The 26,848-nt window shown below is 49.4% G+C and overlaps 1 protein-coding gene across 4 annotated transcripts in view; it reads left to right on the top strand.

The window, feature by feature from the left end:
- Positions 1 to 26,848, top strand: part of RIPOR2 (RHO family interacting cell polarization regulator 2) — a 230,348-nt gene that overhangs the window by 123,173 nt on the left and 80,327 nt on the right. Inside the window, exon 1 of one of the 4 annotated variants that reach the window (XM_039216710.1) lies at positions 9,148 to 9,362. The exons of 2 other annotated variants lie outside the window; for them this stretch is intronic. The gene's annotated coding sequence lies outside the window, so the exon portion shown is untranslated. Of the gene's footprint in view, positions 1 to 9,147; positions 9,363 to 24,488; positions 24,494 to 26,848 lie in introns of those variants that run through there. One more of the 4 variants, XM_039216709.1, reaches the window with a different exon arrangement.

The raw sequence follows: 26,848 nt of genomic DNA, 5'->3' as shown, positions 1-26,848 counted from the left end.
CTGTGCACACTTGCGCTTCTAAACCTGCTGGTGCCCGATGGCTACATCCTCATTCTGACTTGGCCACCGTCTTGGGCACAGCAGACAAACAGGAGCATGTGTTCACATTGATCTTCCTCCAGGAGCCCCCTGAGGCTCGTGAAGGAAGGGTCAGTGAAGGAAGAGGCTGAACAAAGCCTTCCACACACACACCCCCCACCCCCCAGCACCCCAGCCGACAGCTGTTTCAGCCTCTTCCTGCTGCCGCTAATGAGAATGTAACCAGGATTCGATGAAAGATATTTAATGGGGGGAGTGCTCCGAGAAGCCACTTTCTCCAGAGATTTGCTTAAACCTAAGCACTCAGATTTGCTGCCATCGCTGAGAAATCGTCACCTCCAGCAGCCTTAGCGTGAATGACCTATTTTGAACGTGACAGCCAATTACACTTTGGTGGCATGAATAATTTATTAGGTTCAAGGGTACTGTCAACGAAGGGATAGTACAGCAGCCTTGCTGCCTGGCTAATTATGGAGGGTGACAGCACCGGGTCTTGTCTTCACAGCCCCCATCCAAAGCTGCTGGAGCCCTGGACTGAGTGTGAGCTGAGAAGGGAAGTGCGGAGACGGCGCTGGCCTGGCTCTTGCTACAGAAGAAGGCTCTGTGGGCTGAGCAAGCTCTGCCTGGGGGGTCGGCTCACCTCTGCACAATGAGACAGGGCGGGTGCGCGGGTGCCTAGCTGGCATCCCAACTGCGGATAAACTGAGTGGGGGTGAGGAGTGTAGGATGTGAAACGGTGACTTAGGAAGGACAGAGGTGTAGATCTGGAAGTTCGCAAGGGCTGAGAACGGTTTCCAGGCCTGGAGGCGCCGCCTGGTCTCCGGGGTCTTCTCCAGCGTCCGCCGCTGCCCTACTCGCGGCGGCTTGCTCTACCTGCGCTCCAATAGTGGTGACAGCTCACTTCAGCACACAGAGACCTGGTTCAGACCGAACTGGATGCCCGAGTAATGTCCATGATCATCGTGAGGCTTCACAACCAACGACAGTGTTCAGTAGCCTGGCTTCCAGGCCTGTGCTACCTCTGAAAATCACCTCCTGACGCTAATAGTCTCGCGCTTATGAATCAGGGAGGGAGGGTCTGACTTTTGGGAAGATGTTTTATGTAATTGGGGACAGTAAGAAGGAAGGGGATTGAACATGATTTTGTGCAGCGGTGGCTCTGGGCTAAAATGGAAAGAGAAATAAAAACAACTAAAGGAATGATCCAAAGAAGAAAGAAATTTAGGGATGCCTGGGCGGCTCACTTGGTTAAGCTGCTGATCCTTGTTTTAGGCTCAGGTCATCATTTCATGGTTTGTGGGTTCGAGCCCCACATCTGTCAGTGCAGAGCCTGCTTGGGATTCTCTCTGTCCCTCTTTCTCTGCTCCTCCCCCATCTTGCTCTCTCAAAGTAAATAACATTTAAAAAAAGAATTTTTAAATATTAACACAAGCAGATTTTACATTTTTTAATAATAGGCAACTACTTACAATATGTAAATAAATAAATCCCCCTGGAGAACCTTAAGGACAAAGCTCTTGTATGCTTCTCCTATTAATGAGGAAAAGGGAACAACGTACTATAAAGCGAAAGCCAATTTAGAACCTTCGTGAAAGCTCCCATATCAAATACCTAGCTTGGTGTTTGCACATATGTACAGATGGTTTCCAATCACTTCTACATCCATTTTTAATTATTTTATACTTAGTTTAATATCTTTGTGCCATAACACTTAGTGAATTAAATGTATACTGTTTATCTTCAGTGTTAAAGTACTTTTGGCTCTAGGAATTTGCAAGTTAACATCTGCCAAAATATTTGTCAGTGTAGATCAGAGCTTCTCAATATGTGGTCTAAGGGCCTCTGAGGTTTCCCAACACTCTTTCATAGGGTCCCTAAGGTCCTCGGTAACTTTTTTTAAGTAGGCTCCATACCCAACGTGGGGCTTGAACTCATGACTCTTGAATTCATGAGATCAAGAGTCAGATGCTCTACCTACTGAGCCAGCCAGGCTCCCCTCTCAATAATTTTGTTAGATGTAAAGGGGGTTAGTCTAGATTTTGTTATACACACACACACACACACACACACACACACACAGATATATATCTCACATATACATGAATATTATGTAAAACATAAAATGGCTAGTCTAGATTATGTTACTATATAATAGGTCCTGAGACCAAAACATTGGTAACTGCTTTTCCAAATGATGTCATAGCAGGGGTGTCTGGGTGGCTCGGTGGGTTAAGCATCTGACTTTGACTCAGCTTATGATCTCATGGTTCATGGGTTCAAGCACCACGTCCAGCTCTCTGTTGACAGCCTGGAGCCTGCTTCAATTCTCTGTCTCTCTCTCCACCCCTCCCCCACTCATGCTCTGTCTTTCTCTCTCAAAAATGAAATAAACATTTAAAAACTTTGTTTCTTTTAAATCTCAAATGATATTCTAGCAGAGAATGACCTCTCCCTGTAATATAATGTCTGAGCAATCTAATCTCAAGTTTCTGGATAGAAGGGGATTGTTGGCTACATTTAGGGCACACTTTGTTTCCTGGCAGCTTTGAGCACTCTGCGTACTGCCTCCTACCTACGTCACCTTCCAGATCACCTGGTGTGGAAGCTAGAAGCGGTGTGTGTGGCGGGGGACGTAGGATCGGGGTCAGATACCCAAGTGCATTGGCCTGATTTCAGCACCCCTGAGACAGTCATCCCAGGGACATACTCAGATGCTAAGGGTGTTGGCCAAACACGTTTCCCATCGTGCACACAGATACGTGTGACAATGGTGAGGAAAGCACGGCCTGAGATGTCTGCTCCCTTGAGAACCTTATCGTCAGTAACAGACACGGCGAAAGGAAAACGGGGTCTCGCTCTCTGCAGTTCAGAAAGCAGTCAGCAGGGCCCGGCTGTCATCTGTCGAGTTGAAGCATGCTTCTGTAGGACACTTCTGGCATCGATCAGTGCAGGCATATTATGCTCTTTTTCCAGGGGAAACAGTTACAGAAGCCAGTAGGGCCCATGCTATGCTCTCATTCCTCAGTCAGTGTTTACCGACTGTCCTCTACACTCGTTAGTAAAAGCTTCCGCTGCTGAAAGCAGCACCGAGCATAGTTCCTGACATCAAGGAACGTAGACACTAACGAGGTGAAGTGGACCAAAGATCAGTGACGGAAGGAAATTATGTGACTGTACTCAGGGGACACTGTACTTCCAGGAGAATGCAGGGACAGCGTGGCGCGCCAGGGAGGGCTTCATGGAGGAGGTGGTGTGTGAACAGAGCTTCACAGGCTCGGCAGGGTTTCTAGAGACAGACATCAAAGGTCAGAGACAAAGTGATGGGCAATTCTCAGCAGAGAATTTCCAGGCAGTGGGAAAGACCCGAGCAAAACAGTGGCAGCAGAAAATGTCAAATGTCAGAGCCGAAAGGACACTTGGCAGTTGAGCTGTCCAAACCCTTCATTTGACAGGTGAGGACGCTGGGATTTCAAAGGTCGGGATTTGCCCTGAGTTTTCTATTGGCAGAACCAAAATAGAACCTAAGTGTCACCAGGTCCGAGAGTGTCTGCAGGGCTGTTCCTTGGACATGGAGCAGAGCTGGCTGAGCCAAACTTAGGGCCAGCAGTGCAGGCGGGTGGGGTGTATTGAAGAAGCTTCTGGAACTACACTGTAGTGCCAAGCACGCTGGGCACCTGCCTGGGTCTTCTCCAGACCAGTGCGTTCTGAGACAATGGCACCAGAATTGTCTGTGTGCTTGTTAAAATGACTCAATCAGAGATGTGCCTGGGCGGCTCAGTCGGTTAAGTATCCGACTTCGGCTCAGGTCACAATCTCACAGCTCATGAGTTCGAGCCCAGCTGTCAGCACAGAGCCTTGAGCCGTCTCCTTCTCTCTCTGCCCCTCCCCCACTCCTGCTCTGTCTCTCAAAAATAAATAAACGTTAAAATAATTTTTTTTAATGACTAAATTGGAATAGGAGAGAGGGTAACTCAGAAATCTGCACTTTAAACTCCTTCTCACAGTGATTCTCATGCACTTCCTAAGTGGAAAGTTAAAAATGAAAAGGACTGGAGAAAGATTGATCAGAGCAGCAAATGAAGAATTCAGCAGATGTGAGCAAGGCGGGGGGTAAAAGAGTTACAGTATAAGGAAGGGATTCAAGAATCCTGGAGCTGGCAGCATTCCAAGCTGTGATCTGGCCATGCACTTGGGTGGTCGAATGCCTATAGAGGAAGGTCATAAGAGTAGAGAAGGAATTTCAGAATCAGGATGTTAGGTCTGCTGTCCACATGGACATTCAGCACCACAGTTATGAAGAGAGATTAGATCTCCCTTGTATCTGGTCACCCCCTGGACCAAGAGGAGAAGCAGAATGCACTAGCATCATGGGCAGAAGGAATACATAGAAATAGAAATGGAGAGGGCTCACTAGATATAAGAGAATCCCTGAGACCTTCCATCAGTGTCGCTTCACGGCGGCCGTGGGTCTCCAGGGGTGCTCCGAGTTCTGTACTAAATATCTAGATCGTTGAGTCCGGAAACTAAATTGGTTGCACTTCAGATGCTCCTCTCCTTCCATCTAAGGAACTGTGTGTTTACTAGGATGGACTGATGGCAGAAAGAACAATCAGGCGGGCTTGCCCAGTGCTCTTCCCCAACACAAACCCGGCTTCAACCAATGCCCATGAGGGAAAAGCAGGATAAAATTCAGGGAGTGAAAGAGACCGCTGTCAGTACTGCTGAAGTTCAAACGCCCCGTTTTATGGAACCAGAAATAATCACTGTTCCCATAGCATCCGTACTACTTCCTCTCTCACAACACCCACCGCAGTTATTTACGGTGGCGCCATGCCCCGCTCCATGGGGTGGTAACTTTCAGGTCTACCTCCGTGTCTGCCACCCTCAGTTGAAACAACAGCTCTCTCTGGTACCCTGGGGTGTTTTCAGTTAGGACGGACATCAGAGGAGGGGTGGGGGCTGGGAGTCTTGTGTCAAACTCCTTCTCCCTTGGGAGAACCGTGTCTTCCCACTGGCAGGAAAGAGGGACATGAAGTCCTACAACTAGCAGACTTTTCTCTCATACCCCTGCCCCCAGTGCCTGACCAGCTCTGGGCGTCACTGTGTCCCTGGATGAAGATACAAGGGCTCAGCCAAGGAGTCTCCGAATGCTTGGATCAGTGAAGTTCTGAGATAGAAGCATCCTTGTTAGGCAATTGTAGGGGTCCTAGAAAGAAGAAAGTGGAATTATAACAGAGAGAGTGGGGAGACAGGGTGAAATAGCCACCCAAGAACAAAGCCTTGAGTGACCGCAGCAGGGGCAGTGACTGGAGAGGAGTGTGGCAATGTCTGGATTCAGCACCAGGAGACCTTGGTGCGGGTGCTGAGTCTATCTGGCTGTATGACCTTGGGCTCTGGGAGGGGACTAGATGCTCCACTAAGGATTGTGTCCTCACTGTGTAGACCTGTGCAGCCCAGTCCCTCCATGTGTCTCCCAGTCCCCTGGCCTCTAGCTCTGAATGTACCCACCCCTGTCCCCACACTCATACCCAAGCCCCATCATACCCTGAGCCCAAAGCGGGAAACCAGGTGGGGAGTAGAATGTACTAGAGCAAAGAGAGCATCAAATGTTTATCACTTTTGACTGTAACAGCTCCTCTTTTGTGACCACGAGCACGTTACTTTCTCAACCTGTCAGAGCCTCAGTGTTCTTATCTTTCAGATGGGGACAATAATAGAAAAAGGGATTATTGCTGCTCAAGTGAGATAGTGTCTGCAAGGCACCAGACATCGTCTCTAATCATTCTTTTCATCCTCTGCCTCCCCCCTCCCATAAAATTCATATGACGTCTACAGCTGCCCCCTGCCTCATCGGGAAGGCAGTGGACTTGGGAAGGTGGGTGTCGTGGACTGACCGGTTGTGTGCCCCCAGATCCATATGCTGAGGCCCTCGCTCCCAGTCTGACTGTGTCTGGGATAAAGAAGTGGTTAACCGAGGCCGTGAGGGGGGAGCCCTGATGCACGAGGGTTAGCGTCCTTGTCAGGGGGGCACCAGAGAGCACACTGCTGTCGCTGTCGCTGGGTACCTGGTACCCGTAGCTCTTTACCCCATTCTCCCCAAATTCTACTGCGCATCTGTTCTTCTCTCCGGCTCCTTTTCTCTAGAGTGAGGTAGATGGAGAAATGTCTGGAAGCCTCAGACTCTACGCAAATAGCTATAACCCAAGGTATGACGTGCTAAGCATCTCCAGACATGCTAAGATGTAAGATATTGTGACAGTTCTGAGGTGAGAACAACGGGAAAGGGGGACAAGGGACCGGAGAAAAGCAGAAACGGACTAGAGTGTTTAAGCTGGATCTTGATGAATTTCGCACATTGGGACAGAGGCAAAGATCGCACAGATGGCTACAGGCTGGGGGACCCACCAAGAAGGAGTGCTGCGGAATGGCTGGAAGGAGGTACCGAGCTCTTGCCCTGTGCTAGGCATTCAGTGCCTAAGACAGAAATGTTCTCTGCCCGCATGATCTCACAGGCCAGGGAAGGAGAGACAAGAAACGAGCAAAAGGCAAAGAAGACCATTACAATTTATAATTAGTGCTATAAAAGACAGAGGGCTTTGAAAAAGAATGACTAGAGGGAAGGATATACTTAGAGACGTGGGTGGGTGAGGAAGACCTCTCTGAGAAGTGGCTCAGGCTTGTTTACTGAACTGGAAGAGAGCCTTCGTGGCTGCAGTTAAGTAAGAGGGGGTGGGGAGGGGGGCCGAAGGGCCGTAAGGACTTGGGAGCATTGGTATGCAGTTTGAATTTATCCTACACGAAATGGGGAATGCAGGGTTTTAAGCAGGACAGTGACCACAGCCTATTTATATTTTAATAGACTGCTCTGTCTGTATTGGTTATCTACTGCTGTATAACAAATTCTCACAAACACAGCTGTTGAAAACACCACCTTGGACAAGTCACATTAACGCTCTTTTTTTTTTTTTTTCTTTAATTTATTTCGAGAGAGAGAGAGACAGCGTGAGCAGGGGAGGGTCAGAGAGAGAGGGAGTCACAGACCGAAACAGGCTCCAGGCTCTGAGCCGGCAGTCAGCACAGAGCCCGACGCGGGGCTCGAACCCACGAACCGCGAGATCATGACCTGAGCGAAAGTCGGACGCTCAACCGACTACGCCACCCAGGCGCCCCGCATTAACGCTCTTGAATCTTGGGTTTCCCATCCATGAAATGAGAGTACTAACGCCTACTGCAGAATTATAGTCAGGAAGAAATGATACTTGTAAAGTATCTGCCCCAAAGCCAAGGATAGCAGAAGCAAGTCAAGGAACTGGGGTGTTCAGCACAGCAAGGACTGGCTCGAGGCAACGAACCTCACAAGGGACTTACCTATTGACCAGAATGGCAATATTGCGGGGCGCCTGGGTGGCTCAATCAGTTACGCATCCGAATCTGGGTTTCAGCTCAGGTCATGATCTAACAATTTGTGAGTTCGAGCTCTGCGTCAGACTCTGTGCTGACAGCTTGCAGCCTGGTTGGGATTCTCTCTCCTCTCTCTGCCCCTCCCTAGCTCTTTCGCTCAAAATAAATAAATAAACTTCAAAAAAAAAAAAATACCACTACTGAAAACATGCGAAGGCTAGCTGGCCACGCAGACTGGAACGTTCAGGTCATGCCTACACATTTCCTCCTCTGAAGGAATACCCACATGGGAACACTGAGCGCTGTCAAAAGCTATTTTGTAAATTAAAAGAAGGGCAAACAGAGGTGATGTCTTGAAAAACCAAAGGCTCAGACTGTCAAGGTACTCACGCCCTTCCCGGCCTAAAGCAGAGACACCGTGCCCAGGGCTTCCTCTTCGGTGGCCTTTTGAGACATTGAGCACCCTCTGGTCCTATCATAACCTTCGGTGGGTTGTGATTAGTTGATCAGGCTGTGTTTTTGGTTGTTCATATTCTGGGCTTGAGGATGCAGTCTCCTTACACAACTGGACACAAGTGTTCCCGTGTTGACACAGTCTTCTGGAATGTTCCCTTTTGGTTATTGTCTAAACTCATGGATTCTTTTTTTTTTTTTTTAATGTTTATTTATTTTTGAGAGACAGAGACAGAGAGTGAGTGGAGGAGGGGCAAAGAGAGAGGGAGACACAAAATCTGAAACAGGCTCCAGGCTCTGAGCTGTCAGCACAGAGCCTGATGCGGGGCTCGAACCCACATACGAGGAGATCATGACCTGAGCCGGAGTCGGACGCTTAACCGACTGACCGTCCAGACGCCCAAAGCTCATCCGTCCTTTCTTACTAATTCCCTCACAAAGTTCCTGAATCGCAAGCGGGGCCTGTCAGGGATGTTCTATTTCACATATTCTAAATCCACAATTTGTTCAGCATGGTGGCTGCGCAGATGAGGAAACTGAAGCGTGGCCCACCCTCCCTGTTAAAGCAAGTGGCAGAGGCCTCCTTCAGAGACTCCTCATCCCTTAGTGTTTCCACCCCAAGTGACATGGAATGTGTTTCCCAAAGGAAAGCTTTATGTATAGTTCAAATCCACCAAAACAAAGTAAAAACTGTCTCTCCCCACCATTACGGGTCTGTCTACCCAAACAAGCCTAGCGGGGTGGCCTCCCAAAGCAGACCTCCCCTGGGGGGCTTTGCAAGACAACTCTTACCTTCAGCAACCAACTACACCCCTACACACACACTCACACACACACTCACACACACACACACACACACACACACACACACACACACGCCGCCGCTGCCGCCCCCGCGCATTTTTCCCAGGCACAGCCTCTGTTCCAATCCCCACAGGTGAGCTTGCGGGGTCTTGGCCTCCCCTGCGCTCGGCCCCGGTGCCCTCGGCGTCCCGCCCGCTCCCCGGCGAATTCCGCGCGCGCCTCGGAAGCGGGACCCCCGGCTCGCGCAGGGCCGCCCGGAGCGCCCGCGATTGGCGGCAGGCGGAGAGCACAGGCAGCCCGGCGGAGTCGGGCCCGAGGGACTGTCGCGCAGCTGTCCCCCCCCCCCGCCCCCTCCCTGCTCCGCCGACGCCGCCGGGCCCGCGGCCGCGCCTCCCCTGCGCGGCTCCCCGCCCCTCCGCCCGCGCGCCCGCCCCGCCCGCCTCGCGCCCGCCGGCCCCGCCAGCGCACCTCCAGCCGCAGCTGCCGCGAGCGGACGCGGGAGGGCGGCGGGGTCTGCGCGCGGGCCCCCCACCCTGTCCCCGCACCCCCGCGGGGCGAGCGCGGCTGCCTGCTAGGCCGGGGGTGCCGGCCGCCGGGGCGTCGCTGTCACATCCGCCGGAGGGCCCCGGGCTCCCCTTGTCATGAGCGGGAGCTTCCGTCTTTAGGTATGTGCACCCCTTCGCGGGTTCCTTCTGGCCGCTGGGTCTGCGCGCACCCCGGCTGAGGGCCGGGAGGCGAGGGGCGTCCTCGGGGGCCACGCGCGTGGCGGGGCCGGGAGCCCTGACGACTGGGCGACCTCGGCTCGGTGCGCCCGGAGGGTCCGCGCGTCCGCTGCCCTCGGGAGGGGCGCGAAGTTGCCGAGCGCACAGGGCGCACGCCCTCCTGCCGGCGGGGCGGGGGCGCCGGGGGAGGGCGGGGGGGCCGGCCGCGGGGACGGCGCGGAGCCCGCAGCAGCGCCCCGGGGCCCCGGGCGTTTCTGGAGCGGGGGGCGCGCAAGGCCGGGCGGGCCCGGGGCTCCCGGGGGTGCGGGCGCGGACGCCCTGGGGCGGGTCCCCGCGGCCGGCTGTCACCCCGCGACTTCCGGCGCTCGGAGTCCCGCTCGGGGCTGGGCTCTCGGTGTCCAGCGTCTAACTGGCCCCGAGGCTGCCGGGGTTGCGCTTGGCTATGACCCAGCCCCCTGCTCGCGCGTCTGAAACGCACTTGCCTGGGTGCGGAGGGGCGGGCGGGCGAGGTGACAGTCGGCAGGGGAGGCGAGCAAGGTGTCGCGCGGCCGCCGACCTGCCTGCGACGACGGGGGAGGGGCGGTGCACCTGAGGACGCGAGCGCCCGGCAGGTTCCCGAGGCTCGGGAGGGGTCTGGAGAAGAGCCCCTGCAACATGCGGCGCGGGAGCCCTCGTCCCCCTCCCCAGGGTGGTGGGGAGCAGAGAGACCGCGTGTGAGGGAGGGGGCGCCGTCTGAAATTGCGCGGGCGGAAGCCATCCGGATGTTAAGGGGGCAGAAGCGCGCGGTGTGAGTCCCCGGGGTGCGAAGAGTGGCTCCCTGAGGGGCCAGAGGGCGGGTGGAAAACCCAGAGAGCCAGGCCCGTGGGGGTGGGGGAGGGCCGCAGAGGGGGCATGGGCGGCCTCGAAGGTGCTCCTCCTGGGGATACCCACGTGTTGCTGGAGCGACGGAGGGGAAATGGTCAAGCTTTGATTGGGGGCGGGAACGATCGGGGCGGTGGGAAAACCCGGGCTGACCTTCCCGCTGCCCGCACCTCTCGGCGCTCAGACCCGTGCCCTTGGCTGGGGCCCTAGGACCGCAGCTGGTCACTGCTCCCCTTCCCACGCTCGTGCCCTTGGCCCTCTCTGCGGCTGCGGCCGGGCATCTTGTGTCAGCATTTGCCCCTTTGTTACCTGATTGATACACAGTCATTTCTTCCTTTTTGTTTTCTGCCCGGCTTCTCTGGCTCAGAGAATGTTCCCCTCTCCTTGCTACCCCCACCCGAGTATTCGCCTATTTGCCTCCTTCCTCTTGCTCCTCCAGCCTTGTTAGACCCGACTCTGACTTCTCCCCGCTGCCAACCTGCCTCCAGCCACAGCCCCCCCCCCCCATTGTCTCCATCTATCTGTGTTGGCGGCTGTCACAAGCAGGCGGTGTCACTGTGAACTCTCTAAGAACCAGCGTGGCCACTATTCTCCAGTGGTTAATTAGGAAGCAGCCAGTAGCCATCCCCCTTCTGTAGGGGCAAATTGCAGGGGTGGGTGCAGCCAGGAAAACAGCAGCTGGGGGAAGGAGCCTCCCCGCTCTGCACCACTACCACCCAGCCCAGCCCTCAGGGTCAAGCCTCCAGTGCCTTCTTGCCCTGCACTTGAGATCCTGCCAAGTTACGGCTCCTCCCCGGGAAGGTAAACCACGTGTGTGTCCAAACATCTGAGAACCTGAACGTTGGAGAATCTGCTCGGTAAACACATGCTGTGTATGTTGCTTTTCCAAAAAGACCCCCAATCAGTATCACTTCTCTCTTCTCTGACACTCCAGTGAGACATTTTGCTTTGAATATTTTACCCTTAGTATAAATATGAAGAAATACTAAGCTAGAGCGAGGAAAAACTGAAAGCGTGCACTAAGGACTCGCATAGCATTCTGAGTACCCAGACGCAGATTCCAGAAATGGCTCTCCTTCCTTTTGTTGACTGCAGAGCAAAATTATTTCCAGCAGAAAAGGGACCTATCCCCTTTCACAAGTGACCTAGAGAGGCCAAGGGGGCCGGGAAGGAGCTATTTATATCTAAACATGTGGGTAGCTAAACTCACATAAAAATCCCACTCTTTAGTATTGAAGTCCGTTGGCTTGGGGCTCTGCCCGTGATTGCCAGGTGTCTTACCCTAAATCTGAGGTCACTAAATGGAGATGTCCTACTGCGGTAAAACCCCTGGGCCCAGCTGTGATACCACCCACATGCCGACTTCTAAATGTAACCAAGTCATTTCTCTCTTATATTTTGGTTTAATTCACGGATTATTGGCTCATCCCTCAGTGTCAAGAGACTAAAACACAGACAAAGGCGGTTATGGGGAGTGAGCAGAGCAGCTTGCGTGATTTATAGTAAGTGGTTGGATCAGGGCAAACAATAGTCCCTTGGGCGGAAGGGTTTGCAAACCAGTGTTTTCTTTTACTGTTCATTGCATTCATGCATTCAGTGGGGGGGGGGGGGGGGGAGAATAAAAAAGCTGTTTTGTTTTCATTCTGAAAAGAAATAAGAAGTCTAAAACCAGTTTCTTTTCTTGGGAGGAAGAAGTGGTAGAAGTGAAAGTCTGTGTTATTTAACACAACGGGTGCTCCTTGAGGCAACAGACTTGACTTTCCATTTGAGCTTCCTCTGCACTGGTGGCCTGCGCAGGGCCTCGTGCTTCTGAACAGCTTCTTTACCAAGGTTATTTTCATCTGCCAAGCGAACCCCACGAGCTGGAGGAGATAGACAGCTTGTGTTTGTGGCCATTCAACCAGAAAAGAATACCAGCCGAAAACAGACAATGAAACGAGGGAGTTGGGGGTGGGGGTGGGGAGAAGAGGTACGGATAGACCAGCCGCACATAATTGGCTCCCCAAAGGCAAATCTGGATGCGGAGGGGTGTCAGAAAGCAGTTGTCATGTAAACACTCCACAGTGCGATGATTGGAAAGATCTGTTCAGAAAGGAGATCGATGATGGGTACGTGCTTTTCACCTGGAGGGAACGTCCTCTGGCTTTTCATTTTCTCTCCACTTTTGAAATCATATCCTTATCGTTTCTTGAGACAACCTTCTCCCCATGAAAATGAAAACCTCGCCACTGTGCGTACGTGGAAGTCTTCGAGGTGATCCAACTGAGCAGAATCACTCAACACATTTATGTTCGGTGAATTCATATGGAAACACCCACACACTGTCTTCCGTCTCTGCACCCAAGTTCCTCTCTGTGTTAATGGCCAGAGGGTGTGTGTTTTTTCTTTTGGTCACAGTACACTCATCATCACTTTCGTTGGTAATGTTCCCTAAAAATCATACATGTTTTCCTCAGAATTTTGCAGGCTCTCTAGAAAAGATCATTTCAGGGGCACCCGGGGGGCTCAGTTGGTTAAGCGTCTGACTTCAGCTCAGGTCATGATCTCACGGTCGGTGAGTTCGAGCCTTGCGTCAGGCTCTGTGCTGACCGCTCGGAGCCTGGAGCCTGCCTCGGATTCTGTGTCTCCCTTTCTCTCTGCCCCTCCGCTGCTTGCATTCTGTCTCTCTGTCTTTCTCTCTCTCTCAAAAATAAATAAACGTTTAAAAAATTAAGAAACAAAAAAAGAAAAGATCATTTGACATATGTCCCCATGTTGGGTTGCCCTCCCTCATTGGAAACCCTGGACACCATCAGGAAAAGAAGCCACGGCAATTTATTTTGTTGTGCATTGTTAATGTGACACTGATGAGGACTGTGTGGAGATGAATATTTTCACATGTTCATTACAATAATTAAAAAGGAAATTGGATTTTTTTTAACAGCGAGAGCAAATGAGGTGCAATGTGTCTGTATTATGTTCCACGAGATCGAAACGAGCTCTCTGCTAGAGCAAGGCGGGGGGGTCTTAGACAAAGGAATATTTTTCACACTGTTTAGCATTCTAAAATATAATAGAGTGATTAACAGTCATGTTTATTTCCTCAGTGGATTTGAAGTCCAAGTCCGCAGTGTCTCGTAATTTAGGGGAGTGCTAAATTTTCTTCAATGTAAGCACCTGTTTCCTGAGCAACTGTTCTGGGATCTGGCCAGAGTTAGATTTCTCATTCAGTACAGAAGTGTGAGATCCTGATTATAGGCTCCAGGGGGTGCCCAGTGTGGAAGAGAAGTAGGAAGAGCCTAGTTGTGTTGAGCACCGTGCCATCCACACACATCTGGGTTCGCCCTGTCCACATCTGCTGCAGCAGCATAATTATTAATGGCACGCTCTTTGCTCTGAAGTGTTCCGGTTTGGACAATAAGTTACACGGTCATCCTAGAGATAAGGGCTCCGAGGTCGGGGGAGAGAAGAAGCCTGTGATTGGAGCAGCTGGTGGAGATTTCATACCCGAGCCTGTTGTAGGCACACAAACGGGATGGAAAGGGGAGACTCACCCGATGGGAAGACTGTGAGCTCCCTGAGGTCCCGGAGGCGGTTTTCCTTGTTCCTGCGCCCCCAGCGATCCCACGCTCCAGAGCAATTGGTGGGCATCAAATATTAACCAAGTGCCCATGACCTAGATGGAAGATCAAGACTGAAGGTAGGAAAGCTCGGGACAGTGCGGAGGCATGCCCGGCAGAGGTCAGATGGGAATAATTATGAAACGAAGCTATTAATAAGGCCGAGAAATGCTGAAACAAAGCTGGCACTGAGCATTCCAAAAAGCAGCCTGCGTGCAGAAAGCCAGGGTCGTGCAACTCCTTCTTGTCTGTGCCATTTCTTTTTTGAATTTAATGCCGTTGGCTTTCACCTCTAGCCTGGAGGTGATCTCTTCCTTCTCCAGCAAATTGTCCAGGAAGGAACTGAAGGAATAATGACCCCATTGTCTTCGAGCTTGTTCCCTTCTGTCCTTGTCCTCTAGGAGGAGATTTGGAAGGGAGGCAAGGGACACAGAGTGTGGCGCAGGCTGGGGGGCAGGTGCACCTTGTAAACACAAAAACAACGGAGATGAATACAAGGGGCGCATGCTTTTGCCCTTCTCCGAGCTGGAGGAATAAATAGAAAGTGACAGTTTCGTGGAGCGAGTGCAACTACCAAGAGGTTATTCGCACGGAGCATTGGAGTTCCCCACTTTTTGCTACGTGTGAAGGCCTGGAGTGGCATGGCCTTGGCTTTAACTGAGCCAGTTACCTTCTGATTAATGTGACACACAGTGGGTGCCCTGCTGGTATGCGGAGGTTCAAGGTTAACTCCTGTACTTGAAGACCCCAGGCTAACTGCCAGCTGGTAACCCTCGAGTGGCAATGCCACACCTTTAGTTTACAAGGTTATTGGTAGCATTCGAAGCCCCTTTGGAACGATTCTGATCTTCCCAAGTTCTAAGCTAATTTCGCATGGTCTTGGTGATGCTTTATCCTCAGAAATAAGTGGAGCTCAGAAAAGAGAGGGACACACACAAGGTTATAGCACGGGGTTCAGTTGTAGACAACAGGATCCGCTCGGCAGAAGGAACGTTAAATAAAACAGCTTATGGAGTTGCTGGGTCACATGCCAGGCCACATCGTAACGTTGGGTCACCAGTGGACACACTGCCTGATCCAGCATCAAGAAGCTGCCTGCCCATTTGAGAAGCCACCAGCTCCAGAATGAGGCTGCCACAGCCACGGTCGAGAAAATGGCCAGTTGGGAAGGCAGCACGGCAAAACCAGACCGTCCAGGAGGGTGGTCACCAGTACTCACCATAAAACAGAAGACGTACTGCATGGTAGGCAAAATAAGCACACACACACCCCGCCCCAAAGATATCCACGTCCTAATCCCCACAATGTGTGCACATGTTACTTCACGTGGCAAAAGGGACTTTGCAGCCGTAATTACCTTGAGGTTACTCTGGATTCTCCAGGTGGGCCCAGTCCCGTTACATGAGTCTCCAAAAGTAAAGCAACCTTCCAAGCTGTGGTCACGTGACCGTGGAAGAAGGATGAGAGAGATGCAACGTGGCAGTGAGAGATAGAACATGGCGGTGAGAGAGATGCAACATGGCCGGCTTTGGAGATGGAGGCGGGGGCCACAGAGAAGGAGTGTAGGTGGCCTCTAGAAGCCAGAAAAAGCAAGGAAATGGATAATCCCCTGGAGCCTCCAGAAGGGAACACAGTGTGATGAAACCTTGATTTTAGCCAGCGGGGCCCATGTCAGACTTCTGACCTCCAGAACTGTTAAGAGAATAAATGTGTGTCTTCTTAAGCCACTAGATGTGTCGTAAGTGGTTACATCAGCCACAGGAAACAGATGCCTGCAGCCTCCCCATCGCTACTGCCTTCAGATCTTGTGCAAGTGCACCCGGGCTTAGCCCCCACGGATCACAGGTGGGATTCGAGCTGCAGGGGGTTCTGGGAAATGCTGCTCCGTGCTTCCCAGCTTCAGTCACGAGGCGTCCGACTCAAAGGCTGGGGTGATGTCGAGTGCCAGTCGTGTACATGCAGTGCCGCTGCCGTGGGAAGTCACGGGGAGCCCGGGGAGGCCCAGGTGTGTGTGCACAGCACTCCCCACTGTCCTGCTCTAAGGGGCTGTGGCACGAGGCCGAGCAGACGTGGTGCCTGAGATTTTTAGGAAGTTTCACAAACGTTATTAAGTCATTAAAGCACAAGGGGGAGGGGAGGAGAGGGCATCAGCATAGTTGCCCATTTGCCATACTAGAAGTTTCTATCTGGTTTGTTAGATATTGTTGGCTGGCTGGTATTAAGGAGAGATGGTGCGTAAAAGTCAGCGTCAGGCACACACGTCGATATTCCGGAGCTCAGCTCGTAACTACATACAGTCAGTCTGTTGGGCAGATTATACGTTCCCAGGACGTCTTCCACAGTCTCTCCACCCAACATGCCCTGCCTACAAAGTGACTTGGAGATTCTTTCCAAGGAGAAGTGAGTCCCAAGTTCCCTTCCCTCGAACTGTGACTCCCTCTACTAATAGAAAGTGGGAGCTCCAGAGCTAGATGGATCATAAAGACAAGTCAGTTTCTACCTCGTTGCCTGGGATGCTCGTTCTTGAAGCCAGCAGCCACCATGTAAGCGGTCTGACTTTCCTAGCACGACCACACTGTGAGGAAGCCCAAACTAAGCGAGCACCCGGAGAGGCTGGAGACTACGACGCCTGGCCGGCCCCCGGCTCCTCTGACTCTACTGCTCTGTCTGGCCACCATCGGACTGTGAGATCGACCCTGAGCCAGAACGGTCCGGCAGCGAGCACTTCCATTTCCTGACTCACTGTTGCTGTTTTAGGTCACCACGTTTTGGGATGATTTGTCACACAGCAATAAATAACTGGATTGGTCCAGACAGTCAGATGCAGAAAATGAAAACCATCTTGTGTTATTCCCGTCACATTTCTTCCATCCGAGGAGATAACATGAGAGTTTCAGTAGAAGAATAACCAAATCTAAAGCCACCTTCTCCTGTAGAAGATCAGCCTAAGAAACTCATTCTTAAAATGTATACCTGAAGCAAATGCTTTGGTTTATTTGCACGGAATGGGTAGCACTGAGGGTTTTCAAACTGCCGAAACTAACAGGTGAATAAGCAGGAATCCCAGTAAGTTTTTTTAAAGCAGAGCTGCCTCAATGTGGCCAGTAGAGGTGCTGCAGACCTTCAATGCGGGGCGGGGGGGGGGGGGGCCTCTAGTTGGGGAGCGAGCGAGCCCTGAGGAGGTGGACAAGACGTGCAACTAGCTGGCTGGCCCCGGGGACCTAGCCCCGCATCCGTCACAGTCCGCCATGCTGGGGCCCCTGCTCCCCAAGGCTGCCTGCTCTCCTCTCTTTTCCTACCACTTCTTTCCCACACACGCCTCCCTACCAGATACCTAAGGTCTGCTGTTCGTGAAGTCCAAGTTCAAGACCCCTGGATACTAGAATATGGTACTACAGTCATCCGAGTGAGACCGTCATATGCTCTGTGGATGTTTGCAATTTTCACCAGCTTTCATCGTCATGTCCTGCTTAAACCACAGACCCCTGTGATATAGTGATGTAGCAGGACTCAGCAATGCTCCTGGCCCCGCACACTGGGATGCAAAACGTCAGGATGAAGTGGCTTGTCCGAGATCCCAGTGCGCGGGTGCAGAGGGGCTGGGTCAGCGCTGAGGGTTCCCTCGTCCTCGTGTGGGGTCTGTCCGCCCCAGATATCCATGCAGCTCGGCTTTGTAGCAAAATTGGTGTTAAGCTGGAGAGAGGGAGAGGTGGTTTATTCTGCCTGCCTGCCACCCTCAGTCACCGAAAGATGAAACCAGATTCACAGGGAGCCTGAAGTCTGATGGTTTTCTCGCCTTACCTGCCCTGTGCTCTTGGTTTGATACTTTACTTTGCAGGTGGAAACGTGCCCCCTATAATGACATGCAGAAGGGCAGGAACTGCTCCCATTGCAGGCTCCCATGACATTTCAAAAAAAGTTTGACCTTTGAATTTTGTCATAATGGCCTTTGGCCTAAAATAGGATAGAAATGACATGTGCTGTTTCTTTTTCAAGGGTTTCTTATTTTGTTTGTTTTTTCTTTTTTAAAAGATCCTCAGTGTGTGTTTCTTCACATTAAGATATTTTCCAGATGCAATTTTTTTTTTTTTTTTTTGGCTCTGATTACTGCAAAATGGCTCTTTCCCCTGTTGGAAGAAAATAGCCAAAGAGACGAAGAGACTGCATTAACTCAAGGTGCTTCCATATTTGTAAATGTATAGTTATCGAACTAGAGGTCCTGAAAATGTGTAGTTTTTCACTTAAGGAACTAGCTTCATCCTTTACAATCTAATGGGGGTGGGGGGAACAGACCCAGGTAGACCTTGTGCCCAGAGATTCTACGTATGACAGAAAGGACCTTCCCTCCATCATCTCCCTGTAGGTAAATCATGTGATCCTGAATACGGTACAGGGGCCAGACCTTCCTGGGCACAGGCATGTCTGAAGTCATGGCAATTATTTTTTTTTTAATATTTTTTAATTTATTTCTAGGAGAGAAAGAGACAGCGTGAGCAGGGGAGGGTCAGAGAGAGAGGGAGACACAGACTCTGAAATAGGCTCCAGGCTCTGAGCTGGCAGTCAGCACAGAGCCCGACGCGGGGCTCGAACCCACAAACCACGAGATCATGACCTAAGCGAAAGTCGGACGCTTAACCGACTAAGCCACCCAGGCGCCCCTAATGTTTATTTTTGAGAGAGAGAAAGCCCACACAAGCAGGGGAGAGGCCGAGAGGGAGGAGGAGGACAGAGGAGCCAAAGCAGGCTCACACTGACAGCAGAGAGCCCGAGGTGGGGCTTAAACCCGTGAACCGTGTGATCATGACCTGAACTGAAATGGAGAATCGGAGGCTCAACTGACTGAGCCACCCAGGTGCCCCGCAATTTTTTAGAACAAATGCAAATCCTGAATTACAGGTGAGCGTACATGTATGTCATATTGCATGTTGACGTAAAGTCCCCCCTTAGGTTGTGAAACACCCACTTTAAATAAAAAGATTTTCTATAATAGTCATCTTCATAAGAATAACTTCCATTTAATAGCATTTTCAGTGTGCCCGGCACATGGATTAATTCCCTGAGTCCTCATAATAACCTGAGGTCATTCCCATTATCATCTCTGGTGTATAGATGAGAGAAATAAGGCCCAGCAAGAGTAGTAAGGGCAGAGCTCGGCTTTAAGCCTGGACCATCTGGCTTCAGAGTCTGGGCTGTGCCTCTGGATGTAAATACACAAGGACCCCGAGTTCAGAGCCCGTCCCCTCCCCCCCCCTCCAGAAGCGTCCAGTTGTCAGCATGCTCAGGAGGCCAGCCGAACTGCACTCTGGTGACCGGATCGCTTAGAGCAGCAACTGAGGAGCTCAAGGACCGTCCAGGCGGTTTTCAGGCTGGGTTTCTCAGCTGATGTCAAGGCATTAATGAGACTCCTGGCCACTCCACTGTGCTCACCAAGCAGCTTTTTCACATCGTGCAGCCGAAGCGTTCACAACTCCAGCTAGGTAGCCATGCATCTGCGTAGATGCTCTACTGGAGAAACGAAATAGACACTCCTCCGAGTAATCAGTACATCTCGATAAATGACACCATTGTCAGCGACAAGCCTCCTCTCTCATTGCACAAGACCAACCCTTGCGACGCCTTGGAGATCTGAACTGCTCCAAAACAGGGGGAGGGAAAGAAAGAAAAAGCAGAGAAAAAAGGAATCATTCCTTCCCTTTCATAAAGACTATTGTCTAATCCATACCCGCAGGTAAAGCATACCCCAATTGCTTTTGTCTTAGTTACTGAATGTAGGAAAATAGCATTATTGTTAATTCATGCAGTTTTAATTTATGCAGAGGAGAATTATGTGGGGTAATTGCCTGCAGTTGAAGAAAAATGAATCGTGTCAAATCTGCTTAATCCTTGCGCGATTTGCCTCTCTCTCTCTCTCTCTCTCTCTCTCTCTCTGGGAGAAAAGATTTAAAGCAGTAAACACAGTGTGTGATATGCAAACTTGCATTGCTTTGTTAAACGGGGGTGTTTTTTTTCCCTTTGATTTGCATCACAAATAGAGTCCTCAGATTTGGACTGACTGGATTTGAATGATTCCCAGAACAATAGCTTTAATTTACTGACTTAACTCCCAGTTCATCTTTTCCAGAAGTGCCCATTTTTCAAATCAGTGCAGCAGAAGTTATCTTTACAGGCCCTATGTTAGCCTGAGTATAATTTCTTTTATGGGAGTAATTCAGTGGGAATGATGATGATTTCCTTTGTCAGCATTGATGGGGGATTTACAGCCGTGATCGCTAGCTTCCGCACTGCCTCTGAACCCCTGGGATCCAGTGGCTTCCAAAAACTAAAACTAAAACAAAGCAGCTGGAACAAATTATGAGGCATCGAGTAGGCATGGATGCAAAGATCCTCCTGACTTGTCAAGCAATAGATGGCTTAAACTCCTACATTATAGTTCAGAGAAGAATAAGACTTGATCAACGTTTGCTTAAAAAATTAAGCAACTCTATGACTTTTCCAAAAACTTGAGACAGGCTACAATAAGGTACAGTTTAAAAAATGAAGAAGTATCAAAAGGAGGAGCAGGAAAAAGTCAATATTCTAACTTTAAAGAATAAACATCCATGTTACCGTTGAGCGGCAGACTTTGCTCCAAACTTCCCTGAAGCCAGGCAAAAGGCAGTCTGCGGTAGCTTGTCACAGAAGTTATTGCTATCAGACCTATGGACATACAAAACACAGCAGTTCCTCAAAGGGTGGATTCTCCTCATGGGAACTGATAGGTAGAGGAGGTTAAACCGAGCTAGGTAAACTAGCGCCTTGTGGTGAAATTCGAAAGGTAAATACCTTGTGTGTTGAACTTCGCTCCTATTTTCTCATCCTTCCATGACATTCCACTAAAGATCCAAAGGAGCAATCTAAGGACATTTCATGAAGAGAAAAAGAACATGTATATTTGGTCTTCAACTGGTATTTTTTGGAAAACAGTGACGCCACTTTTCTAAGGCAAAGTTACATGCTCTAATCAGATCTTGTCTTCAGGGGCAGTTGAGCATGACTCACCTCTTGCCCTCCCGCACCCCACACAGGGGAGCCCAGCTCAGGCAATTGACTTGCAACTCCATAATAATCTTGTTACTGTGCCAGAATTTCCCACTTGAGATTTGGAGTTCTAGCAAGACCAACTTGATTAGCAAAATAAATCAGAGCATAAAGACTAACTTTCATTGTTTAGGTAAGGCAATTGGTGTTTTTATTCTTGACTTTGATGATGATGGTGATGATGATGGTATGTATGGTGATGGTGGTGATGGTGGTGGTGGTGATGATGGTGATGGTGATGATGATAATGATGGTGGTCATAGTATGGTGATGGTGGTGGTGGTGGTGGTGGTAGTGGTGATGGTATCATGATGGTGGTGGTGATGGTGGTGGTGATGGTGATGATGGTGGTGATGATGATGGTTGTGGTGATGGTGATCATGATGGTGGAGGCGACAGTGGTGATGATGATGGTGATGATGATTATGGTGAGGATCATGATAGCCATCAGTTTCACTGAGTACATACATTCTGCCTGGCATTTTGCTTTACAGATCTGATGTCCCTTAATCCTCACAGGACTTTAAGACATAGTTGTAATGATCCCCATTTTACAAAAGAGGAAAGCAGAGGTCATTGTCGCAAGGAGGAGGTCCGCACCAGTTGTGTGACTGCAGACTGATTCCATAATCACATACCACACAACTCGACGTGTCTGTGCGCACGTGTGTGTTTAAGCTTCTGGATCCTGCTGCTTGCTTAGTCTCACTTGCCGCTTCTCTCTGCCCCTTACAAAGACAATGGCCACGGCATTCTCTAAGATCTAAGACTTGAGCCCCTGTCAACTAGAGCTTCGATGGCACGAAATTGCTGAGTCCACTCTCAGGAAATACATTATACTTGCAAGTGCAACATTTGCGTGTATGATCCTTTGCTGGGACAAGTGCTCTCGTGTAAACTGTTTTCCTTGACTCCACAAGTACTAACAGAAACATAATTCTAATTTTTTTTTAATGTTTTATTTATTTCTAGGAGAGAGAGAGAGAGAGACAGCATGAGCAGGGGAGGGTCAGAGAGAGAGGGAGTCACAGACTGAAACAGGCTCCAGGCTCTGAGCTGGCAGTCAGCACAGAGCCCGACGCGGGGCTCGAACCCATGAACCGTGAGATCATGACCTAAGCGAAAGTCAGCCGCTTAACCGACTAAGCCACCCAGGTGCCCCGAAACATAACTCTAAGCTTAATACTGCCCTCTCTTGCTGCGAATATTAATTATGGCACGCAGCGTAATCCGGAATCCAGCTCTGGACGTGGCAGCGGGCTGGGATGTGGTGACTGGCAGTGTCTAGCCACCCGACCACACTGTTGTCCTTTCACCTTCACCCCGAATACCCCAGGCTGAACAGTGGGAGAGCGTCTGCTCTTGGGCTGGAACACCCGCACTGCTAACTCAGAGACAATAGAGCCATCCTGCCAAAGGATGTATTTTTGGTGCACAGAAAAATTCTGTCCCTCCACGGGATCAAAATGCATTCGTATGTGAATTTGTGTCATCTTTGAAAGATATTACTTAGTTCACATTCCGAACTGTGCTCATCCCATTTGATTGCACTCAACACCCACATTCAATGTTCTCTGTGCTTTCGATTCCAAAGTCTGCCAAGAGGTTTGAGAGACCTACAGTGTGGATGACATCCTTCAAAAAAGAAAATGTTCAGAGTGGCTGATTGGAGGGTGCTGACTGAAAAACTAGCAAACCATACCATGGAAAATCAACTCTTAAAAATGCCTGCTTAAGGGTAAAATATCCTAGGATCCTGTACCATATTGAATACCAAATGCATTTTTTAAAAGATTTTATTTTTAAGTAGCCTCTATACCCAATGTAGGGCTCGAACTTACAACACCAAGATCAAGAGTCGCATGCTTTACCAGCTGAGCCAGCCAGGCACTCACCACCACCCATCCCCACCAACTACATTTTTCAAATAGAAAAATCAACTTTTTGTCCCCCTCTGCATATATTCTGTAGCCTCTCACTAGTTCAGTTCACTAATTCAACTTTCAAGAGACTAGAGAATGCACAGTACTTACCAATGAGTGCCTAGGTAAACTATGAAACTCATGAAATCAACTCCTGAGAAGCTCTTCTCCTCTGGAAGATGCACAGAGAGTCTTGACCTAGACCTTATTAAACTAAAAATGACTTGATAATCCATTCTCATCACTGAAACAATAAAAATAGCAAATGCTTATTCACTGTTCTAAGCGTTAGACAGTCATTAACCTATTTAATACTCACAGCAACCTGTGAGCTCACTCCTTTCTTCATCCCCATTTTACAGGTGAGGTCCCTGAGGTCTGGGGAGGTTAAGCAACCTATCAACGCCACACTTAGAAAGTGGTGCTGCTGGCCACAGACCCAGGCCACCGAGTTCTTTAGTCCAATAGTCCTGAGATCGAACGCATTACTTTTAAGTCTTCATGAGAATGGAAAAGTTTTTTGAAGTCCTACAATTCCCAGAACCATTCTCTCTTTCTTTCTTTTTTCTTTCTCTCTCTTTTTTTTTTAAATTTGGCCATTAAATAAAGATACGATTGTGCTGTTTTTTCAGTGAAGACTTGCAATGCCTTCGTCAAGTATTTTGTGCAGTAGAATTGGAATCAGATGACTGGAGACCCATGAATGACTTAATTTTTTACATATTAAAAGAATGGAAAGGGGCGCCTGGGTGGCTCAGTTGGTTAAGTGTCTGACTTCAGCTCAGGTTATGATCTCACAGTTCATGGGTTCGAGCCCCATGTCAGGCTCTGTGCTGACAGCTCAGAGCCTAAAGCCTGCTTCCGATTCTGTATCTCTTTCTCTCTCTGCCCCTCCCATGCTCATGCTGTCCCTCTCTCTCTCTCTCTCAAAAATAAAATAAACATTTAAAAAAAATTTTTAAAGGAGATATGATCAGTGATTGCTGCATACCATGTGCACAGAGAAATTTAAATCCTGGGAAGATTTTTTAAACAATACCTATCCCCAGGCCCCTGTCCAGATCAACTAAATCTAAATTTCTGGAGATAAGGCTCAGATAATGACATTTTTAAAAAGCTCTCCAGGTAAAAAAAAATAATAATAAACTAAAAGTTCTCCAGGTGTCTCTAATTGCAGCCAAGTTTAGGAACTCCTAGATTAGATGTTACAGTATATTAGGCTTTTTCTAAAGGTTATTGATAGTTATGCTAATAGGAAGTCACAGGGGCTGGGATGGAGGTTAAATATTTATTTCAGTCTAGCAGATGTTTTCAAATAAACACAATGACTGAGTTCCTAAGGGTGGCCATGATTTTCTGGATTTAACCACAAGAGTATAAGATACAGGGAGGGCATTACCCTTGAGTAGCAAAGATTGCTCATTTACGTTTGTTGAGTCTACAATGCTGTCATTATTGTTATAATGTGTTGTTATACTGTGTTGTTAACCTGTAATGAGCACCTGGTAAGGAATGGCTAGAGACTAAAAAAATACAAGGCAAGGGGGTAATAGACAAGTGTCAGCCATGCTCCCTGAGCCCTCTGAGCACCTGTTGGTACCAATGGATGATGTTTGTGGGGCATTCTGAACGCTGATGACCCTCCGCTCCAGAGTGATGGAAAGTCACATTAAGAAGCATGCAACGAGGGGCGCCTGGGTGGCTTAGTCAGTTAAGCGTCTGACTTTCGCTTAGGTCATGATCTCGTAGTTCGTGGGTTTGAGCCTCTCATCGGGCTCTGTGCTGACTGCCAGCTCGGAGCCTGGAGCCTGTTTCAGTCTGTGACTCCTTCTCTCTCTGACCCTCTCCTGCTCACGCTGTCTCTCTCTCTCTCTCTCCTAGAAATAAATAAAACATTTAAAAAATTTAAAAAAAAAAGAAGCATGCAACGAGGGGCACCTGGGTGGCTCAGTCAGTTAAGCATCTGACTCTTGATTTTGGCTCAGGTCGTGATCTCACAGTTTGTGGGACCCGGCCCTGCACTGGGCTCTGTGCTGACAGTGCGGATCTTCGCTTGGTATATTCTCTCTCCCTCTCTTTCTGCCCCTCTCCTGCACATGCACACGTGTGCCTACTCTCTCTCTCAAAATAAATACACATTTTTAAAAAAGAGAAGCAAGCAGAGAAAACCAGGGGAGGAATCCTGCCTTTTCAGCTGAAGGAAAATGGAGATGAGTAGACACAAGACCTATCCGGGAGGTAGAAAGTCGGGTTCTAGTTCCAGCTCTTCCCACAGGCTTATGGAACAGTTGCCTACAGGTTGGTTTCCTTACCTGTACGACAGGAACCGTGATAACTGTCATGCCTGAGAGCTGCTATCAGGATACAGAGGAGATGTCAGAGCGCTTGGAAAAGAGGAATCTGCAAACATAAAATGTAATTATTGATCTCCTCTTTGAGGCCCTTTGGCGATACTAGAGATTCACACAGCTGCTTAGCCATCAGAAGAGGAGCCGTTGTATTTTTATTTCCAAAGGGTCACCTAGTCTAAAGTCTTCTTAATTTAGCATCTGCTACTAAATTCTGTGGAAAGAGGCTCCACGTGCTGGAGAAGGGCTCTGTCGATTGGCTTGAACGCCAGCTTCCCTACACGGAGATTATTTCATTTCTTTGTTTTTGCATGGCTCTTGTTAGCCAGTCCATGCTCTGGTTTGCTTGAAGCATGCATTTGTTTCTGCATGTCCTGACAGTTTGACCTCCCTGCCTCCTGGTCTAATGTAGAAGTCCCAGAGAGCTCCCACAAGCTTCTCCCCATGAGCCAGAGGACAGAGGCAAACTCCAAGGCTCCCTGACCACACAACTCCCCTTTCTGTGGGCCTGTTCCTTGTCCAAGAAACATGGCCCCAGTTTGGAGTTCCTGTGTTTACGCAGACGCTGGCCTGAGTGGAGTGGAAAATTAGGTGGATTTGGAACCTAAAGCCCGTTGATGTGACCATCAGTGTGGTCAAGTTATAGACTTCTTGTTTGCGTTGAAGTTGGATACGGTAGACCCCGAAACTAACAGGCCAAACAAAATCTCCTGTTCTTTCTAGAGAAAATAGATGCATCTCCCTTCTCAATGACCTCACCTTGATGTGCACCAGGATCTGAGGAACGCGGGGTTATCCCGCATTGCATCCACCTTACACTCACCATTCTTTCGTACACTGTGCCCTGGAGTGCTCCAGAATGGGGGCAAAGGTTAAGAATTACTGTCTCTGAAATCATCTTTGCCAGCTCTATGCTAGATAAGCACCCTGATACCCATATGCTATGCGGGACTGCCTTATTTTTTCAGCACTGGGCTAGTAGACACCCAATAAATTATTAAAATATTCAATAAATAGACTTAATGGAGCAAATGGTATACCAAATTCCTGAATACCCATCACCAGTTGCAACAATTATTAAGAATTTGCCACATCTGCTACTGGGGCACCTGGGTGGCTCAGTCTGTTGAGCATCCCACTCTTGATTTCAGCTCTGGTCATGATCCCAGGGTGCTGGGATCCAGCCCCATGCCTCAGCATGGAGCCTGCTTAAGATTCTCTCTCTCTCCCTCCACCCTCTCCTCTCCTCTGCTCATGTGCGATCTCTCTTTCTGCCTCTCTAAAATAAAATTAAATTTAAAAAAGGAATTTGCCACACCTGCTTCATCTCTCCCTTTTGTTATTGTGGTTGAAGCATTTTAAAGCAAACCTAGACCTTAGGTCATTTCACTCCTGCACTCCTTGGTGTGCATCTCAAAAGTATGGACATTTCCTCCCATAATCTTAACTCCATTTCACACCTAAATAATTAGCAATATTTCTTATTAATATCCACTTCCTATTAAAATATGCCTAGTGTCTTAAAAATGATCTTTCTTCAATTGGTTCATCATCATGGTCAAAATAGGATCCATACATTGCATCTGGTTGGTATGTCTCTTGACTCTCTTACTGTCCTTCCC

The sequence above is a fragment of the Hyaena hyaena genome, unplaced genomic scaffold (assembly GCF_003009895.1).
Source record: "Hyaena hyaena isolate Hyena2069 unplaced genomic scaffold, ASM300989v1 scaffold_652, whole genome shotgun sequence".
NCBI lineage: Eukaryota > Metazoa > Chordata > Mammalia > Carnivora > Hyaenidae > Hyaena > Hyaena hyaena.
This window is presented reverse-complemented; position numbering and strand designations above follow the sequence as displayed.